This window comes from Neofelis nebulosa, chromosome 8 (assembly GCF_028018385.1).
Source record: "Neofelis nebulosa isolate mNeoNeb1 chromosome 8, mNeoNeb1.pri, whole genome shotgun sequence".
In the NCBI taxonomy this organism is placed as follows: Eukaryota; Metazoa; Chordata; class Mammalia; order Carnivora; family Felidae; genus Neofelis; species Neofelis nebulosa.
This window is the reverse complement of record NC_080789.1, coordinates 50,188,642-50,214,640: the sequence shown is the minus strand read 5'-3', so window position 1 is coordinate 50,214,640 and position 25,999 is coordinate 50,188,642. Positions and strand designations below refer to the sequence as shown.

Here is a 25,999-nt window from a genome sequence, read left to right as displayed (position 1 = left end):
TTCTCAGGGAGGCCTTAGTTACTGCCCAACCGAAATTAGGTTCTCCCTGTTAGCTCTTACATAGCACCCTGCACTGCAGAAATTTGAAATGACATGTTTATTGATACATTCAAAAACTGAATAATATATACCTTATCTGCCAAGCCAGGAGTCAGCAAAATTTTTCTATAAAGTGCCAAAAAACTAAATATTTTAGGATTTACAGGCCACAGGGTCTCTGCTGTAACTTCTCAACTTTGCTGTTGTAGCACAAAAACAGCCAGAGACAATATGTAAAAGAACGGGCGTGGCTGTATTCCAATAGAACTTTATTTCGGAAAATAGGCTTTGGGCTGGATTGGAACTAAAGACTGTAGCTGGATACCGCTCACTAACTATAACTTCCAGGGAGGCAGAGATACGACTGTTTTATTCTTACTGCCCTATCTCTGTTTGCCTAGTAAGTACCTGGCATATAGCAGCTGTGCAATAAACAGTTGTTTAATGGACACAAAATGGAGCGCCTGGGTGGCTCAGTCGGTTAGGCGTCCGACTTCGGCTCAGGTCATGATCTCGCGGTCCGTGAGTTGGAGCCCCGCATCAGGCTCTGTGCTGACCGCTCAGAGCCTGGAGCCTGTTTCAGATTCTGTGTCTCCCTCTCTCTCTGACCCTCCCCCGTTCCTGCTGTCTCTCCCTGTCTCAAAAATAAATAAACGTTAAAAAAAATTAAAAAAAAATAATGGACACAATATGAAAGAATATCACAATAAGGTCTGCTCCATGGGGCTCTACAGATCAGTAAGTACAAGTTAGAGGACAGCACATTTGGGTTCAATGTAAAGGAAAACTTCTTTTTAAAAATTTTTTTTCAACGAAAGTTTTTTATTTATTTTTGGGACAGAGAGAGACAGAGCACGAACGGGGTAGGGGCAGAGAGAGAGGGAGACACAGAATCGGAAACAGGCTCCAGGCTCTGAGCCATCAGCCCAGAGCCTGACGCGGGGCTCGAACTCACGGACCGCGAGATCGTGACCTGGCTGAAGTCGGACGCTTAACCGACTGCGCCACCCAGGCGCCCCAAGGAAAACTTCTTAAAATAAAATTTCTACCAACGTTACAGAATTGCCATAAAGATTCGCTAAAATAATGGTTATTAAAGCATTCTGTAAATTCTAAACAAAATGTGTGCTGTTACCCTTATTAGAGATGTCCAGAAACATGTGTAGGCTGCCTTCTGAGGTAACAGGGCCCTTGGGTTATCTAATGAGAGCCTGAAGACCCATTTATCAGGAGTGCTCCACGACAGATTTTTGCACTGACAGGAGGTTGGACCAGAAGACCTCTAAGATGCCTTCCAACTTAAAGAGTCTAAATCATCACTCAGGACCTGCTCATTAAGAGCAACAATGTATTTACTAAGTTCCGACTTTGTGACAAGAGCTTTATGTGTCATGATTTATTTAAGTCCTGAAACAATCCTTCAGGTTCAAGTGGCATTATCCTCATGCTGTTGAGAAGCAGCGGAGATTCAAAGATGTGAAAGTAAAGGGGCAGTACCAGGACCAGGAGCTCATGTCACACACTCCACAGCTCCCGCCGGCCACACCAGTCCCTTCTCAAGCACCATACCTACACCCCCAAACTACAACATGTAATTCCTAACAAGTCCCTATATATTTAAAGCCAAAAGATAAGCCACTCAAAAAGTAGTCTGCATCAAATTCATGATAGGGCTCGGAGGGAATGATAAAGAAATGTGTGTCGTGAAAGTCATTTTTGAAAACAATTTTCCTTTAAGATATGCTGAATAAATATAACAGCTTTGTAAATAGAAAATAATTTATGTCTAAGAGAAACATTTTCATCTTTGTGAGAAACCTATTATTTTTCAACCTACACTTCACAGAAGGGAAAACAGATAGCTAAAATATTAGGTAATAATATAAATTACTACATCACATAATTTGGGCAATATTTGTTGGGCAAAAAATACCAGATACATCACAGAATAAATATTGCTTTTTCTGATTTTCAAAGATGGAATAGACCTTCCATTCCCATATACAAATGCTCATATAAAAACAGGCAATTTTTACTTCAGAAGGAGGTCAAAAACTAGTCTTGTTTTTAAGTCAAAGCAGTGGGATTACAAATGCTCTTTATTATTTTCAAATTGCTTCTCTATTTTTCTATATTTTTAATGATGAACATATATTACTTGTGTAATAAAATGTTCAAAAACAATTCAATTAAGAGATGTTTATCTTAATATTTTCTCCATAATTTTATTGACCAAATCGTTCTTAATTACTCCATGTACCTATTACTCATTTATTTGGCCTCATCTACCCAGAACACAACTGAGAATTAGGAAGAAGGCAAACAAACCTCTAAACAGCCCAAATAGATGTGACGAGTCCAGTATTCATGCACATTCATTACAGGGGGACCTTTTGAGCCCTTCTTATTATTTTACAGGGAATTCTAATAAACTCAGAGAGGTGGTTTCCAAATCTCTCACAGAGTTGGGGAAACAAAAAGGGATATGTAGTAGACAACATGATTATCTCCCCAGTGTCCATTCTGTCTGGTCCCCAGTGGGAGAAAGCCATTCTTCCTGCGTTGGACTGAGTCCCACCTCCAGGAATATTCTCTGATAAGCATGGTAATATCAAAATATTCCCATCTCCCTTTCACACTAATTGCTGTTATCATATCCAAACCAATAAGCACTTCAAATTCCTTGGGGATTGGTTTAGGAGTTTGTCTAGTCGACGCAAAACTCAGAATTTCTAACAATTCTCAGCCAAGATGTTCTTCTATTCTGATGGCAAACTGCAACGTGAATGACAAAATGCAAAACCTAAAAACACTGCAACTATTTTGCACCATGATACAGATCAGCCCAAGGATAAACCTTACACACAGAGCCAGGTTAATGAAGCCAGATCTCTGATCGAGCCACACAGAGGCCAACTCAATCTCTGAGGTTTTCAGGTACATGAGCCATTAAACCCTCTATTGTTCAACTAAATTAGTATGTACTGGATTTTGAGTTAGTCATAACAATCTTTGTTTGCCTGGTAGTTTACAGCTATTGTCTCAGTAGAACTATTGGCAGAGTTCCTTTTCACTTCCCAAAGTATCCTGGTTCTGGTTTGAATGACCAATTATATGAGCACCCAAATCATAACTGAAGTGGGATGAGGGGAGAATATTAGACAGTTAGGGGAGATCAAAACACTCACAGTGATACCTTTTAACAGTAAAAAAATAAGAATGCACGTAAATGTCTTTTAAAAGGAAACATAAAAATATAGCAGCAGTCTGGGGCCATTCGATGTAAAGGCGAATAATCCCATATATATTGAAAGCTCTAGAGGCTATCACACTAAAACATCATTTTCCCCAAAAGTTCTAAATATATTCTCCAGGAACTATAACAAATGTAACATATAGGAGGTTCTCTGGTCCACTATAATTGAGAAAAGCTCCATTCCACAACTTCCCTAGGAGACTTAAAATACACAAGAAAGTGCTAAGGGCTCAGAGTCATCCTGAAAAAAAGAAAATTACTTATTTTGTTTACCCAGTATTTACTCAAGTTATCTGATCACAGAGAATTGTTTTTCTAAGATACCTATTAATATGCAGTAGATAACTATTCTGCTGACGCCAATTTGAGAAAAGCCATAGTCAGTAAATTAATGAATCTGAGTCATCCAAAAATAAATCATCAAATTACATGTACTGTTTTTTATTTTAAAAGATGAAAAGTATTGGGGCGCCTGGGTGGCTCACTTGGTTAAGAGTCCAACTTCAGCTCAGGTCATGATCTCACGGTTCGTGGGTACGAGCCCTGCGTCAGGCTCTGGGCTGACAGCTCAGAGCCTGGTGTCTGCTCCAGATTCTGTGTCTCCTCTCTCTCTGTCTCTCCCCCACTTGTGCTCTCTCTCTCAAAGATAAATAAACATTTTAAAAAATTAAAAGGTGAAAAGTATTTAATATATTCTAGAAAGATTTCCTTCCAAAATGATTAAAATTTTAAGAATAAATAAATGGGAAAAACCTCACCTCTCCTAGTGACTAATTAAATAAGAATGGTAAATAACAGAATCTCTAGCACATTACTAAAACAGTACCTTTTAAGGTGCTATGGCTTTTTGAAGGGTACAGGTCCTATTACCCAGGAGAGAAAAAGTCTATGAAAACACACACACACACACACACACACACACACACACACACACATCAGTAATTATGTCTGACTAGAGAGTTCTACACTGATCAAGAAATGTGTAAACTGATTGAAATTCTCCAACACTTTAAGTTGTATATTATCCCAGAGGTCATATCAACCAGAATGACTCTACAAGGGACTTGAGAAATTGCAACCTTCGCTAGATAAATTCTTAGCCAGCTTAGGGGGCTCTTTCGTGCTGAAATATAAACATGTGCTCAAGAGGAATGTGACAGAGTATATTTCACTGTCCCCAAGAGGGGTTCTCTTGACTCTGAGTAGAATAAAACAAAAAGCTTTGGAGTTGCCCTAAAATAAATCCTACTTACAGCAGACAGACCAGCATCTTCTCTACCACTTGAGCCTGGTGAATTCTTATAATTCAGGAAGTCCTCGGAGCTTTCAAGAACCACTCCAAAAAGACTTCTGACAGATATTCCATGTTGGGCATATGAAATTGAGAGAGTGAAAACGGAAAGAGAATGCATGGCTTGACTAGAGCATCAAATACCCAAAGCCGTGCAAGGAGGCAAACAAATAATCCTCCATGAATGCTGAGTGTAAACAATCCAGCCCAAGGGCTTCAACCAAGCTGTGACGGTCCGAGAGCAATTTCCCTTCAATTTCTACAGGAGAAGGGATCATGATACATCCTTGAGGAGAACTGTTAGCAGCTGACAATACAACATTTAGCATAAAATCAGAAAATTTGATGCTGGGCCTCAGGAGCAGTATCATTCCCACCTGAGAGGCAACAACAAAGTTCCATTAGATGAGGACATGAAGTAGAAATGACCCTGATAGTTCATTATAATGAGTTCTGGCCACCAGGAATCCCAGCTGTGGTTCACCACTGTGTGCCCACCACCAAGCACCACTGCTAATGTCTTCTGCTTCTGTGGGTGTCTCAAGAGGCTGAAGTAAGGAATTAAGGGCACAACAACTTATTACTTAAACCTGGAACCATGCAACTCTGGGTTACCGGAAGGGCTAAGGTCCTCCACCCAACTTGTATCACAGTAGTTTTAATTGTCAATGCATTTATTTAAGAGGCACATGAGACTATCCCTGAAGAGAGAGAGGAAATAACACTCTGCTTCAGTTTGTGATTGTGTAAATGTAAGGTATTAGGTTAAAATGGTTCCTTTCTCTAAAAAGATAGAAGAAATTCCAAACACTTCAGATACTGAAGCATGTAAGACACTCAAAAATTCCAAATATCTGGTAACTCCAAATTCACAGATATACACATAAGGATGGATAGGAGGATGGATGGATGGATGGATGGATGGATGGATGGATGGATGAATGGATGGATGGAGATGAGAGAGAGAGAGAGAGAGAGAGAGAGAGAGAGAGAGAAGAAGAAGAAGAAGAAGAAGAAGAAGAAGAAGAAGAAGAAGAAGAAGAAGAAAAAAAAGAAAGAAAGAAAGAAAGAAAGAAAGAAAGAAAGAAAGAAAGAAAGAAAGAAAGAAAGAAAGAAAGAAAAAGAAAGAATATAGATAGATATAGAATGATAAGAGAGCTAGCTAGAGAGAAAGATAGATAGACAGATAGATAGATAGATAGATAGATAGATAGATAGATAATCAAACATAAGGCAGCAAGCCATAAAACAAAGGAGTATTCTGAAACAATCACTAATATTATGATCCTTTATCTTATTTCAGAAGGACTTTCACATACATTTAACTTGAGCCTCTCACTGTCCCCTTGGACAGAGTAGGTATGATTTCATTTTTAAAGATATGGAAACAGACTCAAAGAAGCTGACTGACTTGCTCACACACTCAACAGTAGACGGAAATGGCTGGGCTGGAAATTGTATCCGGTTACTGCTAACCTACTGTCCCCTTAACCTTATTTTAACCGGAGTTAAGAATTTGGGAGGGGAAAGGAATTAATACCTGAACTTCCACTGGAAAGAACTTAACAGCTGATGAGGAGGTTATCTGGACCACTCGATCAGAAACAAACACAGTGGAATAAGAATACTTTCACATATAGTATTTCAAAGTGCTTTTGCATACATCATTTCCTTTGCATTTTACAGTATTCCCATAAAGTATATAGCACAGGTATACTTTCCCCCATTCTTGGGGTGAAGAAACTTAGATATTTAGATATTAAATCATTTGCCCAGGGACATATGAAAGGTTAGTGAAGAGTATGGAATTACTACAAATTCGATCTGATGGTGGCTATTCAATTCTGTAAGACATTTTTAGTGACTTAATAACATCAGTGTTGGTATTTTTCTGTCTTCCATTCTCTTCTTTAGTTCACAACTGAGTACTTACTATATGCACACGCTATGCCAAATGCTTTGGGAAAGCCAAATAAATAAGACAGTGAGTCTACTTTCTAGGAATTTACAATTTAAGAGAGCACTAAGACTTATTTGCACACTCAAAATACCAGGAAGAATGAAATGTATCCCATCAGAGATACAAACAAATTCATCAGAAGGGAAAGATCATTCATGAATGGAAAATTCAAGAAGAGGCTCATGAACAGTTATTATAAACCCCAGTCTGCCAGGAACAATCCCAGTTTATGCCTGTTGTCCTTTTAGAGGCCTCTTCCTCTGAAAGGTGCCCCAATTTGCTTGACAGATTATATGATCAGCCTTTTCAAGAAGGTAGTGAAACTTAGACTGGACCTTAAAGGATGGGGCATATTTTAATGGGAAGAGAATATTAATAGAAAGAAGGGAACAAGGAAGCCAAAGACAGAGGCAGGAAAAGAAAAACATGGCAAATTTAGTATAGTGTATAATCTGCTGAGTTGGCTGCCATTGATTCTTTCCCTCCCTATATGTGCATACTGCTCTATCCATCAACAGATGGCCTGTCTTTCCCTTCAATCTTGGCTCCCCTCCTAACTTGCCCCGACTAGAATGCACTGGAAGCAACAAGGTGCCAGATCCAGGCCTAGCCTTTAGGAGGCTGAGCACCTTCCTGTTTTTTGCTCTTGAAAAGAACAACCAAGAAAGCCAAAGACAGAGGCAAGGGGAAACGGCATTCTCAAACCAACCCGTAGCAGTTCCAACAACTCCACAGAGGTGCCAGTTTACGAATGCAAAAGCCATCGTGGTTATTTCAGTGCCAGCAGACCCCATGTGGAACAGAGAATTTCTCCTATTGCCTGGGTTACAGAGATAGTAAATTGCTTATGTGTTAGGCTGATAAATTCTAAGATGGTTTGCTATGCTGCAGCAGATACCTGGAACAGAGTGACTAAAACATCGGAATTCAAACTTGCCTAAGGTGTGGCTGTTGAGGTAGGTGATGCCTGTTGTCCTGTCCAGCCTCAATCTTAGGAAAGCTCTGTGTCCGTGGGTCTCAGAGGTGGGCTTTCTCCATGATTCTGACCCTCCTCCAGTGGTAAAAGACCTCTTATAAGTCTTTGGCCCAAGACAGTTTCTTCTCCACCTCCAGGACTACACCACCAAAAGAGACTTCTCAGATCTCCTGGCTGGTCTTCAGTCTTTGTTATGAGCACCCAGGGAGGCCCGTGGAGGAGAGCCTTCAAAATGGGTGCCAACTCCCCGAGTGTCTAAGACTTCCAGGGATTCTATCTTATCACACTTTAGCGTCTTGAAATTTAACAAGTGTAGCTGAATTCAGTTTGCTTGCTTCTATATAGCAGACCCTCCTTCTTGCCTCCTGAGTTGTACAATAGATAAGCCAATGTCTGCATTCAGTCTCTCCTGGGAGATTTTATACTAGCTGTTGCCCTGCAACCTCAGCTCTCTGATGGGCTTAAGAAAAGTTATGATTTGGGATATTACTTCCTGGGTCAGGTTTCTACATACCAGGTAGAAGTTAGAAGTGCTTAGTTGCTTTTTATATTGTGATGCAGTGACTTCTGGAAAGTCTACAGAGGAGTCTCAGGGCAGCACCCAGGAAAAGGGGAAGGTGAATACACAGGCCTCTGAACCCTCCATTCCCGTCTCAGCCAGTCAGCTCCATTTATTTTAAATTCCAGTATAGTTAACATACAAGGTTGTATCAGTTTCGGGCGTACAATTTAGTGATTCAACAATTCTATACATTACTCAGTACTCATCAGATACCTGTACTCTTTTTTTAAAGTTTTTTAAGTGTTTATTTATTTTTGACAGAGAGAGAGAGCACGAACAGGGGAGGGGTAAAGAGAAAGGGAGACACAGAATCTGAGGCAGGGTCCGGCCTCCACACTGTCAGCACAGAGCTTCACACAGGGCTTGAACCCACAAACCATGAGATCATGACCTGAGCTGAAGTCGGATGCTTAACCGACTGAGCCACCCAGGCACCCCAGATAATTGTACTCTTAATCCTCATCCTCCCACCTACCTCCCCTCAGGTAACCATCAGTTTGTTCTCTACAGTTAAGAGTCTGTTTTGGGAGTTGTCTCTTTGTTTTCTTGCTTCGTTTGTTTTTGTTTCTTAAATTCCACATATGACTCTAATCATATGGTATCTGCCTTTCTCTAACTTATTTCACTTAGCACTATACCCTCTGGATCCATCCATGTTGTTGCAAATGGCAAGATTTCATTCTGTTTTATGGCTAGTCAGCTCCATTTTTAAAAACCAAGTTTATATACTGACCTTGAGCAGAAAGGGATGTGTAACTAAAAACACTTGGAAAACCACTGACCCCCAGCCAATTTCAGATGCACCGAGCAGGCAGTCTCTTCCCCAAACCTTTCTCTCCACTTGTTCCCGAAAGCCTGAAATCCTCAGGAGAGCAAAACTTGCACATCATACTCAGGGATAAAGTTTAAAATGCAAATAGTTAAAAGAGAAGGCTGACTTAAATTTATATTAAATGGAACTGATAATAGATTTTTTTTTCCCCTACAAGAGGTATTAATGATAACAAAGCTTGTGAGCCTGAAAAGAAGTAAAAAGGGACCCTGAATGGGGGACAGAGAAATAATTTCAAAAATGATGGTTCAGGCAAAAAAGACAAACTTTCTACTTTACAATTTTGCCCACAGCTAGCATACATACATATGTCTGTCTGTCTGTCTGCCTCTTTTTCTCTCTCCCAGAGAAGCAGGTAGGCCAAGAACCTGCTTAGTCATTGCACAATGCAAGCAACCATTGTTGACGCCTCAGGAGACCCTGCCTGATGACTAGATGTGAATACAGACACTTCCTTCTCAACCACCTTGCCTGGGGGCCAGTGATAGGCACACAGCAGCTCAGCACCTCTTCTGACCCTAAGGAACGAAATACAAAGCAAAGAAGGGAAATGTGTTCAAGACATACGTATAGCACGAAAAGTGGTCACCGTAAAGCCACTCAAAATAAGAGCAAGATAAGAGGTAGATGCTTTTCCAGAAAGTACCTTCAGTTTCCAAGCTTCACACGAATCAAAAAAGGAAAATCGTCACAACTGAAGAAGTAATGTCTGTAAAAAATGCTAATATCACTGAATGTTACTGTTTCGTCTCCAATGAGAATGACTAAGCCAGCAATAGCGTGAGCAATTTTCAAGCCAGGTCTTAGATAAATATATTAAAAAGGAAAATAAATGTAGAGTTAAATTCTCTTATGATCCTCAGCTCCACTTACTAAAATAGACAGGTGGTTCATGGTAAAATATATACCCATGAAAGATTAATGTAAAGATCTGAAACATGAGAAAGTGTCATGATTTTCTGCAGAAGAAACCTGGTTTCTCAATCAATACCTGAAAAGGGAAGTATTAGAGGAAACAAATGTCAACCACCCTACTCTTGATCTTAGTGAAAATCGTCCTTTCATGTTGCTTACTTGAATGTGTACTTAAATCTCACCTTTGCAAGCACTCTACTGGGGAAGAGCCCCCCTAGGGTCAGCTCTTCTTTTGTGACCTCTTTTTTGGCACTTTATGGGTAAAATGAACATGAGGAACTTAGAGGACTGATCACACTATACTTTCTACAATGTTATATGGAGAAAGTTGTGATTTAAGAAGTAATTCATCTTGCTTTATTTCACAGTTCCTCTCATGAAACTTTAGTCCTTCAATGTTGGCTATTTTGAGCCTGTGCCTAACATTTAACATCTAAAAACATTTAAATATCACTAATGCTAAAGGAATTGTCAACGACTTAAACTGTCAGAAAGTTATTACCCTAAGAGCAGAAACTTTTTAAAAAGCACATTTAAACCAGTAAGAGTAAACCCACCTTAGTGGGTTAAACTTAATATTTTTTTTCTTTTTTTAAATCAACTTTACTGAAGTTTAACTGACATATAATAAACTGCATATATTTAAAATGCACAATCTGATATGTTTTGACTTATGTGTAAATCCAAGAAATCTTCACCAAAGTCATAATAACATCGCCCCAAAAGTTTCCTCCTAACTTCGTTAGTCGCTTCCTGCCACTATACCCTGTCGTCCGTCCCTCCCTTTCCCCGTCCCTAGGCAGATAATGGTCTGCTTGCACTTTTTGCATTTTTACAAATGACATCATATAGGATGTACCGTTCGGAGGGAAAGAAGCAGGGGTGTCTGGTTCCTTTTATTCAACATAATTATTTTGAGATGCACATATCAACAGGGTATTCCTTTTTATTGCTGAGTAGTGTTTGTTGTATGGATCTACCACGATTTATCCATTCATGTGCTGACAGACATTCAGGTAGTTTGTAGTCTTGACTATTCTAAATAAAGCTCATGTGAACATTCACGTTACAAGTCTTTGAATCAGCCATACTTCAGAGATACTGTGGGCTCAGTTCCAGAACACCACAATAAAGCAAATATCAAAATAAAGCAAGTCTAATGAGTTTTCTGGTTTCCCAGTGCATACAAAACCCATGTCGACACTATACTGTAGTCTATTAAGTACGCAACGGCATTAGATCTAAAAAAACAATGTATATACGTTAATTAAAAAATACTTTATTGCTAAAACATACTAGCCATCATCTGAGCTTTCACCAAGTCTAATCTTTCTGCTGATGGAGGGTCTTGCTTCCATCATGATGGCTGTTGACTGATCAGGGTACTGGCTGCCAAAAGTTGGGGTGGCTGTGGCAATCTCTTCAAATAAGACAATAATGATTGACTGACTCTTCCTTTCAATCTGATAAGAAATCAACTAAGGAATTTTTTTAATTGGAATCATCCTCTCAAACCCTACCACTGTTTCATCAACTAAGTTTATATAATGTTCTAAATCCTTTGCTGTGATTTCACAGTATCCTCAACAGGAGTAGATTTCATCTCAAGAACCACCTTCTTTGCTCATCCATCCATAAGAAGCAACTTCTCATCCATTCAAGTTTTATCATAAGATTGCAGCAATTCAGTCCCATCTTTAGGTTCCACTTCTCATTCTAGTTCTCTTGCTATTTCCACCACATCTGCAGTTTCTTCCCCCACTGAAGTCTTGAACCTCTCAAAGTCATCCATGAGGGCTCCTCTCAACTTCTTCCAAAGCCCTGTTAATATGGATATTTTGACCTCTTCCTATGAATCATGAATGTCAATAGCATCTAGAGTGGTGAATCTTTTCCTAAGGTTTTCAATTTACTTTGCCCAGACCCATCAGAGGAATTGCTACCCATGGCAGCTATAGCCTTACGAAACCATAAAACTTGAAAGTTGACTGATTCCTTGATCCATGAGCTACAGAATGGATTTTGTGTCAGCAAGCATTAAAATAACATGAATCTCACTGTCCATCTCCATCAGAGCTCTTGGGTGACCAGAAGCATTGTCACTGAGGAGAGATCTTTCGAAAAGAATCCTTTTTTTCTCAGCAATATGTCTCACCAGTGGGCTTAAAATATTCAGTAAAATGTGTTGTAACAGATGTGCTGTCATCCAGATTTTGCTATCTATAGAGCACAGGCAGAACAGATGTAGCATAATTCTTAAGGGTCCTGGGATGTCCAGGGCAAATGAGTACTGGCTTCCAGTGGAAGTCGCCAGCTGCATTAGCCTCTGACTCAGCCTGTCCTTTGAAGCTCTGAAGCCAGGCATTGACTTCTCCTCTCTAGCTATGAAGGTCCTAGATGGAATCTTCTAATACAAGGCTGTTTCACCTACGTTGAAATCTGTTGTTTAGTGTAGCCACCTTCATTAATTATCTTAGCTACAGCTTCTGGATAACTTGCTGCAGCTTCTACATCAGCACTTACCGTTGCTTCATCTTGCATTTTTACATTACGGCAATTGCTTCTTTCCTTAAACCTCATGAACCAAACTCTGTTAGCTTCAAGCTTTTCTTCTGCATCTTCCTTACCTTTGTCAGCCTTCACAGAATTGAAGAGTCAGGGCCTTGGTCTGGATTAGTTTTTGGCTTAAGGGGTCTTTGGCTTAAGGAAATGTCGTGGCTGGTTTGATCTTCTATCTAGACCACTAAAACTTTCTCCAAATCACCAGTAAGGCTGTCTTGCTTTCTTGTCACTCCTGTGTTCACTGGAGTGGCACTTTTAATTTCCTTCAGGAGCTTTTCCTTTGCATTCACAACCTACTTAACTCTTCAGCAGAAGAGCCCCAGCTTTCAGCCTATCTCAGTTTTCAATGCCTTTTTTACTAAGCTTAATTATTTCTAGCTTTTGATTGAAAGTGAGAGACATGCAACCCTTCCCTTCACTTGAAGGCTTAGAAGCTATTGTAGGGTTATCACCTGACCTAATTTCAATAATGTTACGTCTCAGGGAATAGGGATGCCCAAGGAGAGGGAGAGAGATTGAGGAATGGCCAGTCAATGGAGCAGTCAGAACACAAGCAACATGTATCAGCTAAGTTTGCCATCTCATACAGGCATGGTATGCGACTCCCAAAACAATTACAATAGGAACCTCAAAGTTCACTGATCACAGATCACAACCACAAATGTAATGATAATGAAAAAGTTTGAAATATTGAGAAAATTACCTAAATGTAACAACAGAGAAATGAACTAAGCAAATGCTGTTTGATAAAAGGCGCCCATAGGCTTTCTCAACACAGGGTTACTGCAAACCTTTTACTTTGTAAAAACTGCAGTGTCTGAAAACACAAAAAGTGAAGCACAATAAACAAGGTATGCCTGTACACATGGTTTTATTTCTCTTGTGCAAACACCTTGGAGAGTTGTATTTAGTAGGTGAGATTTTAGCTTTTTAAGAAACTGCCAAACTTTTCCACAGTGAAAACAGTGATTATACCATTTTACACTCCATCGGCAGTGTATGAAGGTTCCAGCCCCTTTACTTTCTTGCCCACACTTGGTATGGTCAGTCTTCTTAATTTTAACAATTCTAATAAGTGTATATGAATAAATCATCATGGGTTTAATTTGCATTTCTCTAGCGATTATATTGAGCATTTTATGTGCTTAATTGCAATCCATATACCTTCTTTGTGTGTTCAAATTTTTTGCCCATTTTTAAAAACCGGGTTGTTTTCTTATTAATGAGTTTTGAAAGTTCTGTATATTCTGGATACAAGATAGATATACACCTCACCAATACTTCCCCCAGTATGTAGCCTGTCTTTTCATGTCCTAACAATGTCTTTCAAAGATCAGGCATTTTTTATAAAGTTTAATGTATCAATTGGCTTGTTTGGAGATTGTGCTTTTGGTGATGTATCTAAAACATTTTTATTTAACCCGAGGTCATAAATGCTTTCCCCTATGTTTTCTTACAGAAGTATTATAGTTTTAGGTTTTACACTTAGGACTATGACACACTTTGAATTCATTTTTTTACTATGATATAAGGTGCGGACTGAAGCACATTATTTTACATATGGGTAACCATTTTTCAGGCCCTATTTGTTGAAGACTCTTTTCTGCACATGACTGTCCTTGCATCTTCATCAAAAAGAAGCTATCCATATACGTGTAGATCTATTTCTGGATTCTCCATTCTCTTCTATGGATTTATTCATCTAACCTGATACCAATATCACACTGCCTTGATTAGTGTAGCCTTTTAATTAATGCTAAACTCAGTTAGCTAATCATATAACTTTACTCTTTTTTATTTTTTGGTTGTTTCGGGCTATACTAAGTCCTATGCATTTCCAAAGGAATTTTAGAATCAGTCTGTCAATTTCTATTTTTAAAACTATCTGCTAGGATTTTGATTGCAATTGCATTGAATCTATTGCTTGGTCTAGAGAGAAGTAATTTAAAGTGGTAGAATCCTGAACTTCCACTCTCATCCTTTCCTCCCTCCCTGCCAGCCTCCCACCCGTGCAAAACTAGGTCCAGAGGGTGAGGGATGGAGATTCAACCAGATAGGTAAGGTGGCTCCTACTAGTATGACTCCTTAGGGGCCCAGAGCCAATTCCCTCTTCTGCCTTTTTCTCTCCTTTTTCTTTGCTTTCCTTTCTTTGATTTTTTTTCTCTTTTTCTCTTCCTTCCCTCCTCCCTCCCTCCCTTCATTCCTTCCATAGATTGGCTCCCCTGCTTCCCTTCCCACTGTTAACACCAGTACCTTCCAGCCAGGGTCAGAAACCAGGTTCACAACAGCTTCCCAACTCTCAGGCCCCTGAAAGGGCCTTTTGAGAATGTCCACATTTGGGGATCTTTGGGTCCTTTCTAAATTAAATCATCAAAAATAGGATTTTCCTCCCATCACTCATCACTGTCCCATTCTTCACTTTCCACAATTCTAGAAAAAGATGAAATACAAAGAATGATAGCCGTGATGGCCCAAAGAACTGAAGAGTCATGTGTATTTCTGAGGAGAAAACCATCTCAAAGGAGTTCTGGCTGAGGCAACATTGGTCCGAACACAAGAAAGAACAGAAGGAAGAGGGACAGACCTACAGCCAGAGAAACTAAGGAGGGGAAAGCATCAAAAGGAACAGGGGAAGACAGGGAAGAGTGTTTTAAACCAGAGCAATGAAGGGGAAGTGAAGGAGAAAGGGACGAAATCCTGGCAGAGGCAGTATATCTGAAATAGGACATACTGGGGCACTGTTCCTAGAGGCCTTTACCAACACAGGATTTATTTGTAGGTCAGGGGCTGCCTCTGTAATAAAACAGCCATTAGAAAGAAAATCTCTCACCACCCTTATTTAATTTGTGTCCTAAGTGCAAAGTCTAAATTCTAAATGGTAGAGAGGAAAAGTATTATGACCCTGATCACTTCACATATGGAATTTTTAAGATCTCTGTATCTCTTAGAGACTTACAGAAGATCAGAAATACAAATGGCTACTCTTCCACATTTAATATGACTTCACTCCTGAGACGATCAAAGAAATAAAATGACTGATGCATACACATATATTTTAATCAACAGATCTTTATAATAATGTCTGTCATAATTATTTTTAGTCAATGGTTCTCTTACCAACACTATTCATAAACTCATTTCAGGTTAAAGAAATTATGGCACTTTCCTCACTGCCATTTTTTTCTTTAATTTAGTCCAGGGTATTCCTCCAAAAGATGTAGTTGAGAACCCATGGCAATTTCTGAAAGAGACCATTTCTACTTGACTACTAGAAAGCCTAAAATCCCCTCTAGAAGAATGAGCAAAAAGAACAACCACATGGCCAGGGTAAAAAGGTCTGCAATTCAAAAAACAATACTACTAAGAGAAACTGAGAAAGTAAGGAATTCCAAGTCCCATTATCTATTTCAGTTATAATTATTTTATTCTTTTAGACAGGTTTACACTTTAGCCTTCTATTTCTATACAAATATGGGATAGAATAAATAAATAAGACAATCCTAGCACTCTCAAATGTTCATTACCTTCAGGATCCCTTCACAGATTGGAATTTCGAAGGCTGGACCCTCACAGATTTATTTCTCCCCCGGGTTTCACCTTGCAATTTCTACACCTGCCGCCAGGTGGTATCCTGGGTCATGACAGCAAGGGTCAGTCTGCTAGGTTTGTACCCCAGGTGTGGATGAATGAAGAAACACATAATCCAGACAATTATGCACATTCTATTTTTAAAAATAAATTATTAAAATTGCAAGCATAAATTAATAACTAGCTTCTAATTATCACGTACAGCAGTGCTTTCTCAGCACTCTAATCTGAATTCTCAAAATACTCTTTTAACTGGCCAGTGCTGTTTTTTTCTCCTTTTTTGTTCAGGTGGGAGAATGTGAGTGTACAGTCACAGTGCTTCCTGGGCAACATGAATCTCTCCACCTTCTCCCAATTAGGAGGTTTACTTCCTACCTGGGCTGCTTCACCCTTTCCCAACTCCCTCGACACCACCTCAAACGCAATTTAATTTTCCTGGAATTACTTAAGATTATTTATTGAAAACCTCAGATGCTTTCTGTCAACTCTGCTCTCTATTAAAAGAACAATGTCTTTTTTAAAGTTCCTGCTAAAAAATACTGAAAAGTATAAAGGAGAACAAAAAAAAACCCAACCCTGAAAAAGAGAAGAGGGGGAAAAAAACCACAAGAGACTCTTAACTATAGAGAACAAACTGAGGGTTGTTGGGAGGGAGGTGGGTGGGGAATGGGCTAGATGGGCGATGGATACTAAGGAGGGCACTTGAGATGAGCACTGGGTGTTGTATGTAAGTGATGAATCACTGAATTCTACTCCTGAAACCAATATTGCACTGTATGTGAACTAATTAAAAGAAAAAAAAAATCCCTAATCTCACCACCCAAAGATAATACCACTAGAAGCTACTGCACATGTCCCCACAGTTCTCCAGTTCTACATTTTCATCCCTTTTCCCTTATGTTTGAATTTTTTTTCTCAAGTCTGTTTTCTACCTCACCACTTGTGATATTTCTCAGCGTCCCATTTTCTATCGATTCCTCTACAAAGGCTTCCCAAATGGGGTTAATAACTGTATATCACTCCTAGGGTTGTCTCAAGGATTAAACAAGCTAAAACATGTAGGCCCTTAGAACAATGGCTGGCCCCTAGCAAGTGCTCAATAAATACTAGCTCTTGTCATTATTTCTATGGAGGCTGGCTTTTACATATTTCAACTCTGTGTAATCCTTCCTCTTCTTCCTTTACCTGATGGCCTGCTTAGCTATAGTTTCACACATGCAGCATCCTCTCAAGTGTTGTTGAAAGCAAAAAATACTTATATATTTTTTCTAAGACTGTCTCATATCTCCACTGAGAAAACAATTTCTCTGAAGCCTTAGGAACACTGATTCCTTTCTTTTGAATAACAGTCTCTTAGTAGAATCCATGGAAAAGCCTTACTTTCTGATAAAATAATCTTCCAATAGGAGGGGAGTTGCTTTCTGGCAAAATTTGGTGTGGATTCCTATTCTTATCTTTCTTAGAGACACGTTTGTCTGGATTGAAGGAAAATGGTCTAGAGCAGATAGAAGAGGAAGAGGAAGACAGTGTTACAGCCCATGTAAAGGGACAATAAGGCGAATATCTCTCTGGACCTCCAACATGGATCCAATTCCTTGGAAACACCTCATTTTCTAGAACCTCTGCCTGATGTCACAGCCACAAGAGCAACCAGCAGGGCTTTCCTATGACTATTCCAGGTCCTTTGCTTGTGGCAACAGTCTACATAGGGAGCAAAGGACAGGGGTATCCTGGGTAGCTGTTCAAATCTGAATGTTACCATCCACCAATCCATCCATCCATTCATTCATTCGATAAATATTAAAAAATTTTTAAAGTTTATTTATTCACTTCAAGAGAGACAGAGCAAGCGGGGTAGGGGCACAGAGAGAGAGAGAGAGAGAGAGAGAGAGAGAGAGAGAATCCCAAGCAGGCTCCACACTGCCAGCATGGAGCCTGATGCAGGGCTTGAACCCACGAAATGCGAGATCATGACCTGAGCTGAAACAAACAGTCAGATGCTCAACGGACTGAGCCACCCAGGCACCCTGCATTCTATAAATATTTACTGAGAAATATGTGTCAAGTGCTTGTTAAATGCCAGAGACACAACGGTGTACGAAACCAGATCCCACTCATGCCCTCATGGAGCTCATAATCTAATAGGACAAATACTAAGTGAATTATTACGAAAATGCACAATTAGAATCACAAAGTGCCACGAAAGCAAGATCTCTCATGACTCCTAAGGAAGTAACAATGGAGCCAAGGTCTGAAGGGTGATTGGGAATTAACTAGGAAAGAGGAGCAAAAAGGATGTCCAAGCAGTGGAACTAGTTGAGGACCAGTGCAAGGCCCCAGGACCAGTGAATCCCAAGAGGTCAGTGTGACAACCGCACCAAAGCACGGTAGACATGGGACTGGGAGGCAGGAGAAGTCCATATTCTGGATGTCTGCCTTGATCCTAAAAATAGTCCAAACCCATGGAAGCAATTAAGCAAAGGATCATATGACAGACCTGCCTCTTGATCATAGAAGTCGAGTGAGAAGAAGAAACTGGAAGAGGGCAAGACGGATGTGGGGGATAAGCAGAGGCCATTTCAATCACAAGAGGCTGTGGCCACATGTTCACCAGACACCCTCAGCTCATCCTTACCTCTGAACACTGCCATCACTCAGGTCACCCAGTGAGGGAAAGGGGCTCTGGGATACCCTTCGATACAGATCTTCCGAGGAACCACTAACAAAAAACTCGCCTTACTTTCCACCACAGGAACTGTATCCTTTACATGTTTCTCTTGCTAATGCTGAGATCCCCCTATTTCTTTATCTTTCCACCATTCCACCAGGAATTTGGGGAGAACTGGGGCCTCTGTCTACACCAACCACCGAACACAGAGGTTCCAACTATTACCTTCCAAAAACTCAACATGCCAGTTAAAGAACTGTGTTTGAACAGAACCACTTTGAAACAGATGTATTTTTAGTGGTCTGTTAACAAGCATGTTTTGGATCCAATGGATAGTTGTAATTACATCAGCAATTTTCAGCTCTCATATAAGTAGAAATTGTTGTGAAAAGGTTGCTGAAAAAGGAAACATCACCCATGTCCCTATTATCTGCTATCACACGGAGTACAGCTAGCAGGTATGATAGACATTTATGACTAACATTTAAGACTCTCTTTTTTTTGCCTTGCTGATACATGTATTGTTACAAGAACTCTTTTGATTCAATAGATTCTACCTCTTCAACATCTTTTACTTAGAAGATTAAATGCCATGACTCTCTCTTCCTTTTTCTCCATATCATGTTTTTAATGTCAATAATTTAAGAAGTAATATACCCCAAATGCAGAGAGCAAGGAGTACTCTGAGTAATCCCTACGGTAAGTGTTCACTACAGTCCTAGGAAATGTATTTTTTTTACATCTCACAGTACCCATACTTTACAAATCAGTTTTTCAAATTAATTAGTCAATACCATTTGTGGAGAACATTGGTCATAGAAATTCTCAAATTTTCATAATTATTTTTTTGTAGCTCCTAAGATAGCACTGTAGACTTAATCACTGGGGAGCTGGTAATGAGATTCACTGGTATTCTCATTTTATAAACATGGAAGCTTGGGCTTCAATATTAAATAGGTTTACATAAAATTTAATCAAGGCCTAATAATGAACCTTTAGCAAATCCAGAAGGAAAGCGGATATATTTTGATTATCAAACTGAAATTCTGGCAACCACATAACATTGCTTTGACTTTTCCATCTATTTTTTGAATAAAAGTTCCTCAAAAGCAGTAACTGATGTGTACCCGTCCTGCTGACTGAAACCTTGACTATTTATACTGCTGGCAATTTCTAGCAATCGTGTTGCTATTTTTGTGTTTTTCTGTACTTTCATATTTTAAAACATTCAAGTTCTTCAAGTGTGAATTGCTTACATGTTTTCACCCACTTATTTCCAATTAAAACAGTATGGGAAAAAATCAAAATCTTACCTGAAGTTTTACTATAAGCTTTTCTTAAGACATTAAAAGATTATTGCTGCAGGGAAGTACAGGCTTCATCAGCTGGGGCACACGCAGGGATGCAAACCTCAAGGTAGGATATAAAAGCGTCCCCACCCAACCCAGATTGAGAAACACCCATCTCGTTGCACTACCTTAACTCTAGCAACGAGGTTCATTCGGAAAAGAACAAAATTAGCCAACTAACATGTGTCCTCTAATAGAAATATGGCAAAAAGTTCCCAGTTGGAACTATACTATTATTTTCTCTCTGATTCATAAAAATCTATTCAGCTATTTCCCCTAACCTCTCAGTAATAAATATTACAATGGAGCAGTCTGGCCTCCACTTTCACCAAACCCGAAAACAGCAGATAAAATTAAAAATTCAAATTACTTCCAACTATGAAAAGGCAACCAATGCTGGGCTAAGTTTATTTATTTTTAACCTCTCCCACCCCTGCCCCCCGCACCTCCACTGGCTGATCATTTCTAATTTGTTTGTTTATCAGAAACATTGTTCTTAGCCAAAAGCTGCAATAAGGGCAAGGAGAATTCGACATGACATTACTTAGGATGTCAATATCTGAGCCTTCAGAGCTTTTATAGAGAAGAAATATGGACAACTACAAAGTTCTGGGATTTAAGAGCCTAATTACTAAAATTTCCTTCCATCATTTTTTCCAAGCAATGACCCTGTTAGCTCTGTCCTACAGGTGGAGATGATAGAGATTATATCTTCATTCCCTTTATATATACCCAATTCCACTCCTCATGGTAGGTAAAATAATAAATATATGCTCACTGAATATCTGCTGAGGGAATGAATGACCTAAGAGAAAACATGTCACAAAATTAGCATGTGCCTTTCTCCCACCAGAGGCTCTGGGACAGTCTGGCCCACAAAAGCAATGTGCCCACTCACTTCTTCATCCTACCCCATCTGCTCCCCGGCCCCCGGCCCCATTACTAGAAGGCCACTGACAGGCTTCTGATGGTGAAACCCAAGTCCTAAATATTGTTTCAGCTCCACCTCCCATCCTGGGCCAAGCTATTCAACATGGTGGAACATCCCCATGTGAAGTTTCTCTTAACTTCTACGATGCTAAATTATACAAAATCCCTTTTTTGTGTCTTCTGCCTTATCTTTTATGTCCTTCACTGACTTCTCTTCATTTCATCACCAAACAACAGTCACACCTAAGAGTGTGTCACGTCCTTTTCGATGGACACTATCTAGTCCCTTCCTTGAGTGCTCAAATCCATTCTCAAAACCTCAGTGATCACTTTACTTGAGGTGATTCTAAAATCTCTGTTCCTAGACATTTTTATTCTCTGTCTCCAGAGCTGATTCCCAGGGGGTTCCTCAAACTCTCCACCATCTAGATAATGTACTATTACCCCAAACTCAACAAGACAATTTTGAACTCATCATCATCATTCCATTCTTGCTAAACCAATCCATTCGCCTGACCTCTATTCCAATCAATGTCCCCAGACACCCAAGCTTAAAACACCAGGATCATCTTTGATTCCTCCCTCTCCCCAACCTACACTCAGTCAATTGCCTACTCCAATACATTTGCCTCTATTTGCCTCTCTCAACTCTCTTGCTTTTTCACCTTGCCAGTCTGTTACATGTGACCTCAGTCTCATTTGCATTTATTTCTTTTGTTGGGGGTTTTCATTTTCTAGCCTCATTTTTCAACTACTTCCCACTGGGATTCTGAGCCAAGGTGACTATTGGATATTCCCCAAACACACTCCCATCTTTCACTTTCCCCTTGTCATGGACCATGCTCTTCCCTCTGTTGTGTATGCCTTTCCACCATCTCCATGGGTTGTTATCCTGTTCATTGAGGGTACATTTCAAATAGAACCCTTTCCATGAACCTTTGCGTGATTTCCCCAACTGAACATGGGAAAACATTTTCCTTTGAAGCCGTAATTTTTATTGTTACTGTTTTTCCCATCTCTCTTCCAACATCAGATGCCGCCTTGCAAGATAGTGTACTTCTCATGCCATCTCCTACTAACCTACAGGCTTTTTAAAGGCAGGAATCATAACTTTATTTATCTTTATTTTCTCTGTAGAAGCTTTGGATACAATCAGAATTCGGTATCTGTATATGCCTGGATACATGCATTGAATCTTCCCTCCTCTTGTTCCCAAAAGAACTAGTAGTCACTTAATATTTGTTGAAGTAATTACCAAAACCTGTTGTTTTTCTGCTCACCCTCTAGCCATTTCCAACTTCCTTACTCTTTTCTACCACAGCAGTCCTTCTTTAATGCTGCTAAGTACTTATTCATCATAATATTTTAAATTAAATTAACCTAAAAGTAGTTTTGGTTCCCAGTCTTTCTTTTTTCGACTTCTCCTTTCTGAACCTCCTAGACTAGAGGTTCTTAACCCCAACAACTATTGACATTCTGGACCAGATAATCCTTTTTGGAGAGTGAGAAGATGGTCTGTCCTATATTTAGCTGTATCTCTGGCCACTATTCACTAGGTGCAGTAGCATGCCCAGCTGTGACAACCAATAGTGTCTCTAAATATTACTAAACATACCTTGGCGGGGGGGGGGGGGGGTGGGGGGGGGGGCGGGGCAGGAATGGTAGGAGGATTTCCTGTGGTTGAGAATCACCAATCTCAAGCAGTACTATCATACAGAAATATCATCAAAGTTACAAATGCAAACTATGTATGTAATTTCAGATATTCTAGGAGCAATACTTAAAAGTAAAAAGAAACAAACTAAATTTGTTTTCATAATACATTTTGCTTAACCCCATGTATTCAAAATATTATCACTGCAACACGTGGCCAATATAAAAAAAGTCACTGTTAAAATATTTGACGTTCTTTTTCCTCCTAGTCTTCAACCTCCAGTATGTATTTTATATTTACAGCACATTAGTTCAGACTAGTCACACTTCATTTACTTCACAGCCATAGTGACTACTGTTAGCTCAGATCTAGACAGTTTTCTCTACACTGAGAACTCCTTTTTCAAGAATAAAGAAATCTTCTCTTTTCTTGTCTCCTAATTATTCATAGCTATAATCAAATGCAGCATAGTTCAGGATCAGTTATAAACTCAGAAAATTTCAAAGGAGATAGATGATAGGGGACTTGGGATGGGAAAGGAGATGTGAAAAAAGAAAAGGAAAATCAAGAAATGGCTGTAAGAGAATTCTCTTCCACTAGCTCATTCAATCATTAGGTCATAGAGAGATGCCAGTTTCTTCATGCCCTCCACACCCCAAATTCCCAACCCAGAAATAGTATCTATAATATTATATAACATGTATCTATATGCCCTATACAAGGTGCTCTCACAGTGTTCACGAAAACATGTTCATTAAGTATTGATCTCTCTCGTTTCCCCCAGGTCATACATTATAGAGATGGGAGACAAACTTATTCCAAATCTTCTCATCCCAATCCTTCATTCCACAAATAAAGAAACTAGGATCTAGACAGGACTGGAAATTGGCTTGAGATCTCAGAGCTCATTAATGGAAGTCAAAGCTAGAATCCAAGTTTGGAGTCCTGTCTTCAAGCCCTTCCCCCACCCTTTCCTAGATGTGCAATTTTCAATGAGTGGCTTCACCTCTTGGACCACTGCTTTCTTTATATCTACAACAGAAACAATGATAACTACTCTGTGTGTTTTTGTGAGAATTACCTCAAATGAATGAACATATGTGAAAATACCAGGCACCTTGTTCCTGCAATCCTAAATGCTGTTGAATCTGAAAAGGGTAGCACATAATAGAATCAGAAGGTAAGAAGCAACGTGGAGATTTATTTTAATCCATTCTTACCCTTCAGGAGGATTATGCCTAATCTACCAAGGCTGATGAAATTTTAAATTGTTATTTAACAGCTTTAAAGAAAAGATTTTAAGACCTCTCTCAACAATACATTCCAATGAGGGACAATTCTTACAATCCAAAAGTTTTCCTGTAGGTCTACATTTTTCAGTCAGCATTTCAAGAACCAAAAAAGAGCTCAATTATTAGCTTCAATCCACCCGGGCCAACAGAACCTGCCAAAGGACACATGTCAGCCCTGGAGGAAGAATTCCCTACTACCTAACGGGGCTAGGGTCTTCACCTGCTTCCTGCACTGAAACTCATCATGGAAGAAGGATTTATTTTTATGTCCTAAATACTCCACCCTTTTTTATATATAAATTTTTTTAATGTTTATTTATCTTTGAGACAGAGAGAGACAGAGAGTGAGCAGGGGAGGGGCAGAGAGAGAGGGAGACACAGAATCCAAAGCAGGCTCCAAGCCGTGAGCTGCCAACACAGAGCCTGATGTGGGGCTCAAACCCAAGAACCATGAGATCATGACCTGAGCCGAAGTCGGGTGCTTAACCAACTGAGCCATCCAGGTGCCCCCTAAATACTCCATCTTTACTTGGTTTGGCTAATAGGAAGGCTTCCTGTGCCAGTAAGATAAAAAACAGTATTACCAGGTTTCTTCTCTCTCAACAGAAACAGACATAAAGCCAATCACTCATGGAAAATGGAGTTTGCCATGGTTCCTATGTGATAACAGCATGACTCCCGTGAATATCTGAAAAGCATTATTAAATTATTCCTCAGCCTTCTTTTCTTGGAAACTTTAAATATTAACTTTCCAGGTCTGTAGAAAGGTGGGCACATGAATAACACTTTCTCCAACATTCTGTTGTATTTTGGTCCAACTTTAATTTAGGCACAGTCCTTCCCTGGGTGAATAGAAAGAAAGCCACAGAGAACGGAGGGTTGCTGGAGGGGTTGTGGGACAGGGGATGGTCTAAATGGGTAAGGGGCATTAAGGAATCTACTCCTGAAGTCATTGTTGCACCATACGCTAACTTGGATGTAAATTAAACAATAAATAAATTAAAAAAAAGAAAAGAAATGTAGGCACAGTCCTTCCCCAGGTGAAATGAAAGAAAGCCACTTTTTCCCCTCCATGCAGTTCCATAAAGCTCTGGCTTCATGCAGGCTCTTTTATCTAAGGACATCCCTTTGAATTAGATACTTCCTGCTTAAGCATTCCCTCAGCAGGGTGTTCTGGAGGAGGGTTTGCAGTTTGGAATTCAGGCCCTCAAGTTAGGGAACAAAGTCTGAATCTGCCTGTCCTTCAGGACACAATGAAACAGCCAGCTGTTTGCTTAGACATTTGTCTGAGTAGTATTTTATCAGGCTATTATTAGTTTTAATGTTGTAATTAGATGTGCAAATGTACCCTGAGGTATGTTTGGATGGGAACATCATACAAATCTGAATTGACAATGATGAACACAGCTGCATTGCTGCCAGTGATTAGGCATTTAAATAAGTGCTCATGGTGTGTTTGCCGGAAAACGTGATCCCATGGAGTGGGGAGGTTAGCAGTGACGCGAGGCTGCCAAGGGGACATCAAAATACCGTAAAAACAAGAGAGAGTGAATAAACTGAATTCCATCTGGAAACTGCCTACTGACTTCCCTAACCACCTTGTCTAAAAGAGCTCACTTCTCTCACCCTGACAAATTATATATACGAGTAGGTTTTTGAAACTTGTGTGTGCTGTGCCTCCCTTGCCAATAGAACGTTAAGTTCTCGGACGGCAGGGACGGTGCTATATCCTCAATGCTAGAACACTGCCCCCTTTCTCCACATGGCAGATTCTCAAAAAATATTTGCTGAAGTTGTGTGTCCAGTAGACTTCAATTTAAAAAACTAAATAGTGCTCGCTTCGGCAGCACATATACTAAAATTGGAACGATACAGAGAAGATTAGCATGGCCCCTGCGCAAGGATGACACGCAAATTCGTGAAGCGTTCCATATTTTTTTAAAAACTGAGAACAAACTGAGGGTTGATGGGGGGTGGGAGGGAGGGCAGGGTGGGTGATGGGTATTGAGGAGGGCACCTTTTGGGATGAGCACTGGGTGTTGTATGGAAACCAATTTGACAGTAAATTTCATATATTAAAAAATAAATAAATAAATAAATAAATAAACTAAATAAATTAATAATA

At 39.7% G+C, this 25,999-nt stretch overlaps 1 protein-coding gene and 1 non-coding gene across 2 annotated transcripts in view; one reads left to right on the top strand and one right to left on the bottom strand.

Annotated features, from left to right (window-relative positions):
* Positions 1 to 25,999, bottom strand: part of GRIP1 (glutamate receptor interacting protein 1) — a 684,772-nt gene that overhangs the window by 623,302 nt on the left and 35,471 nt on the right. The gene's annotated exons all lie outside the window — the stretch shown is intronic.
* LOC131484119 (U6 spliceosomal RNA) lies at positions 25,706 to 25,812 on the top strand. The gene has a single exon (XR_009248030.1). It is a non-coding gene; the product is annotated as a U6 spliceosomal RNA (small nuclear RNA).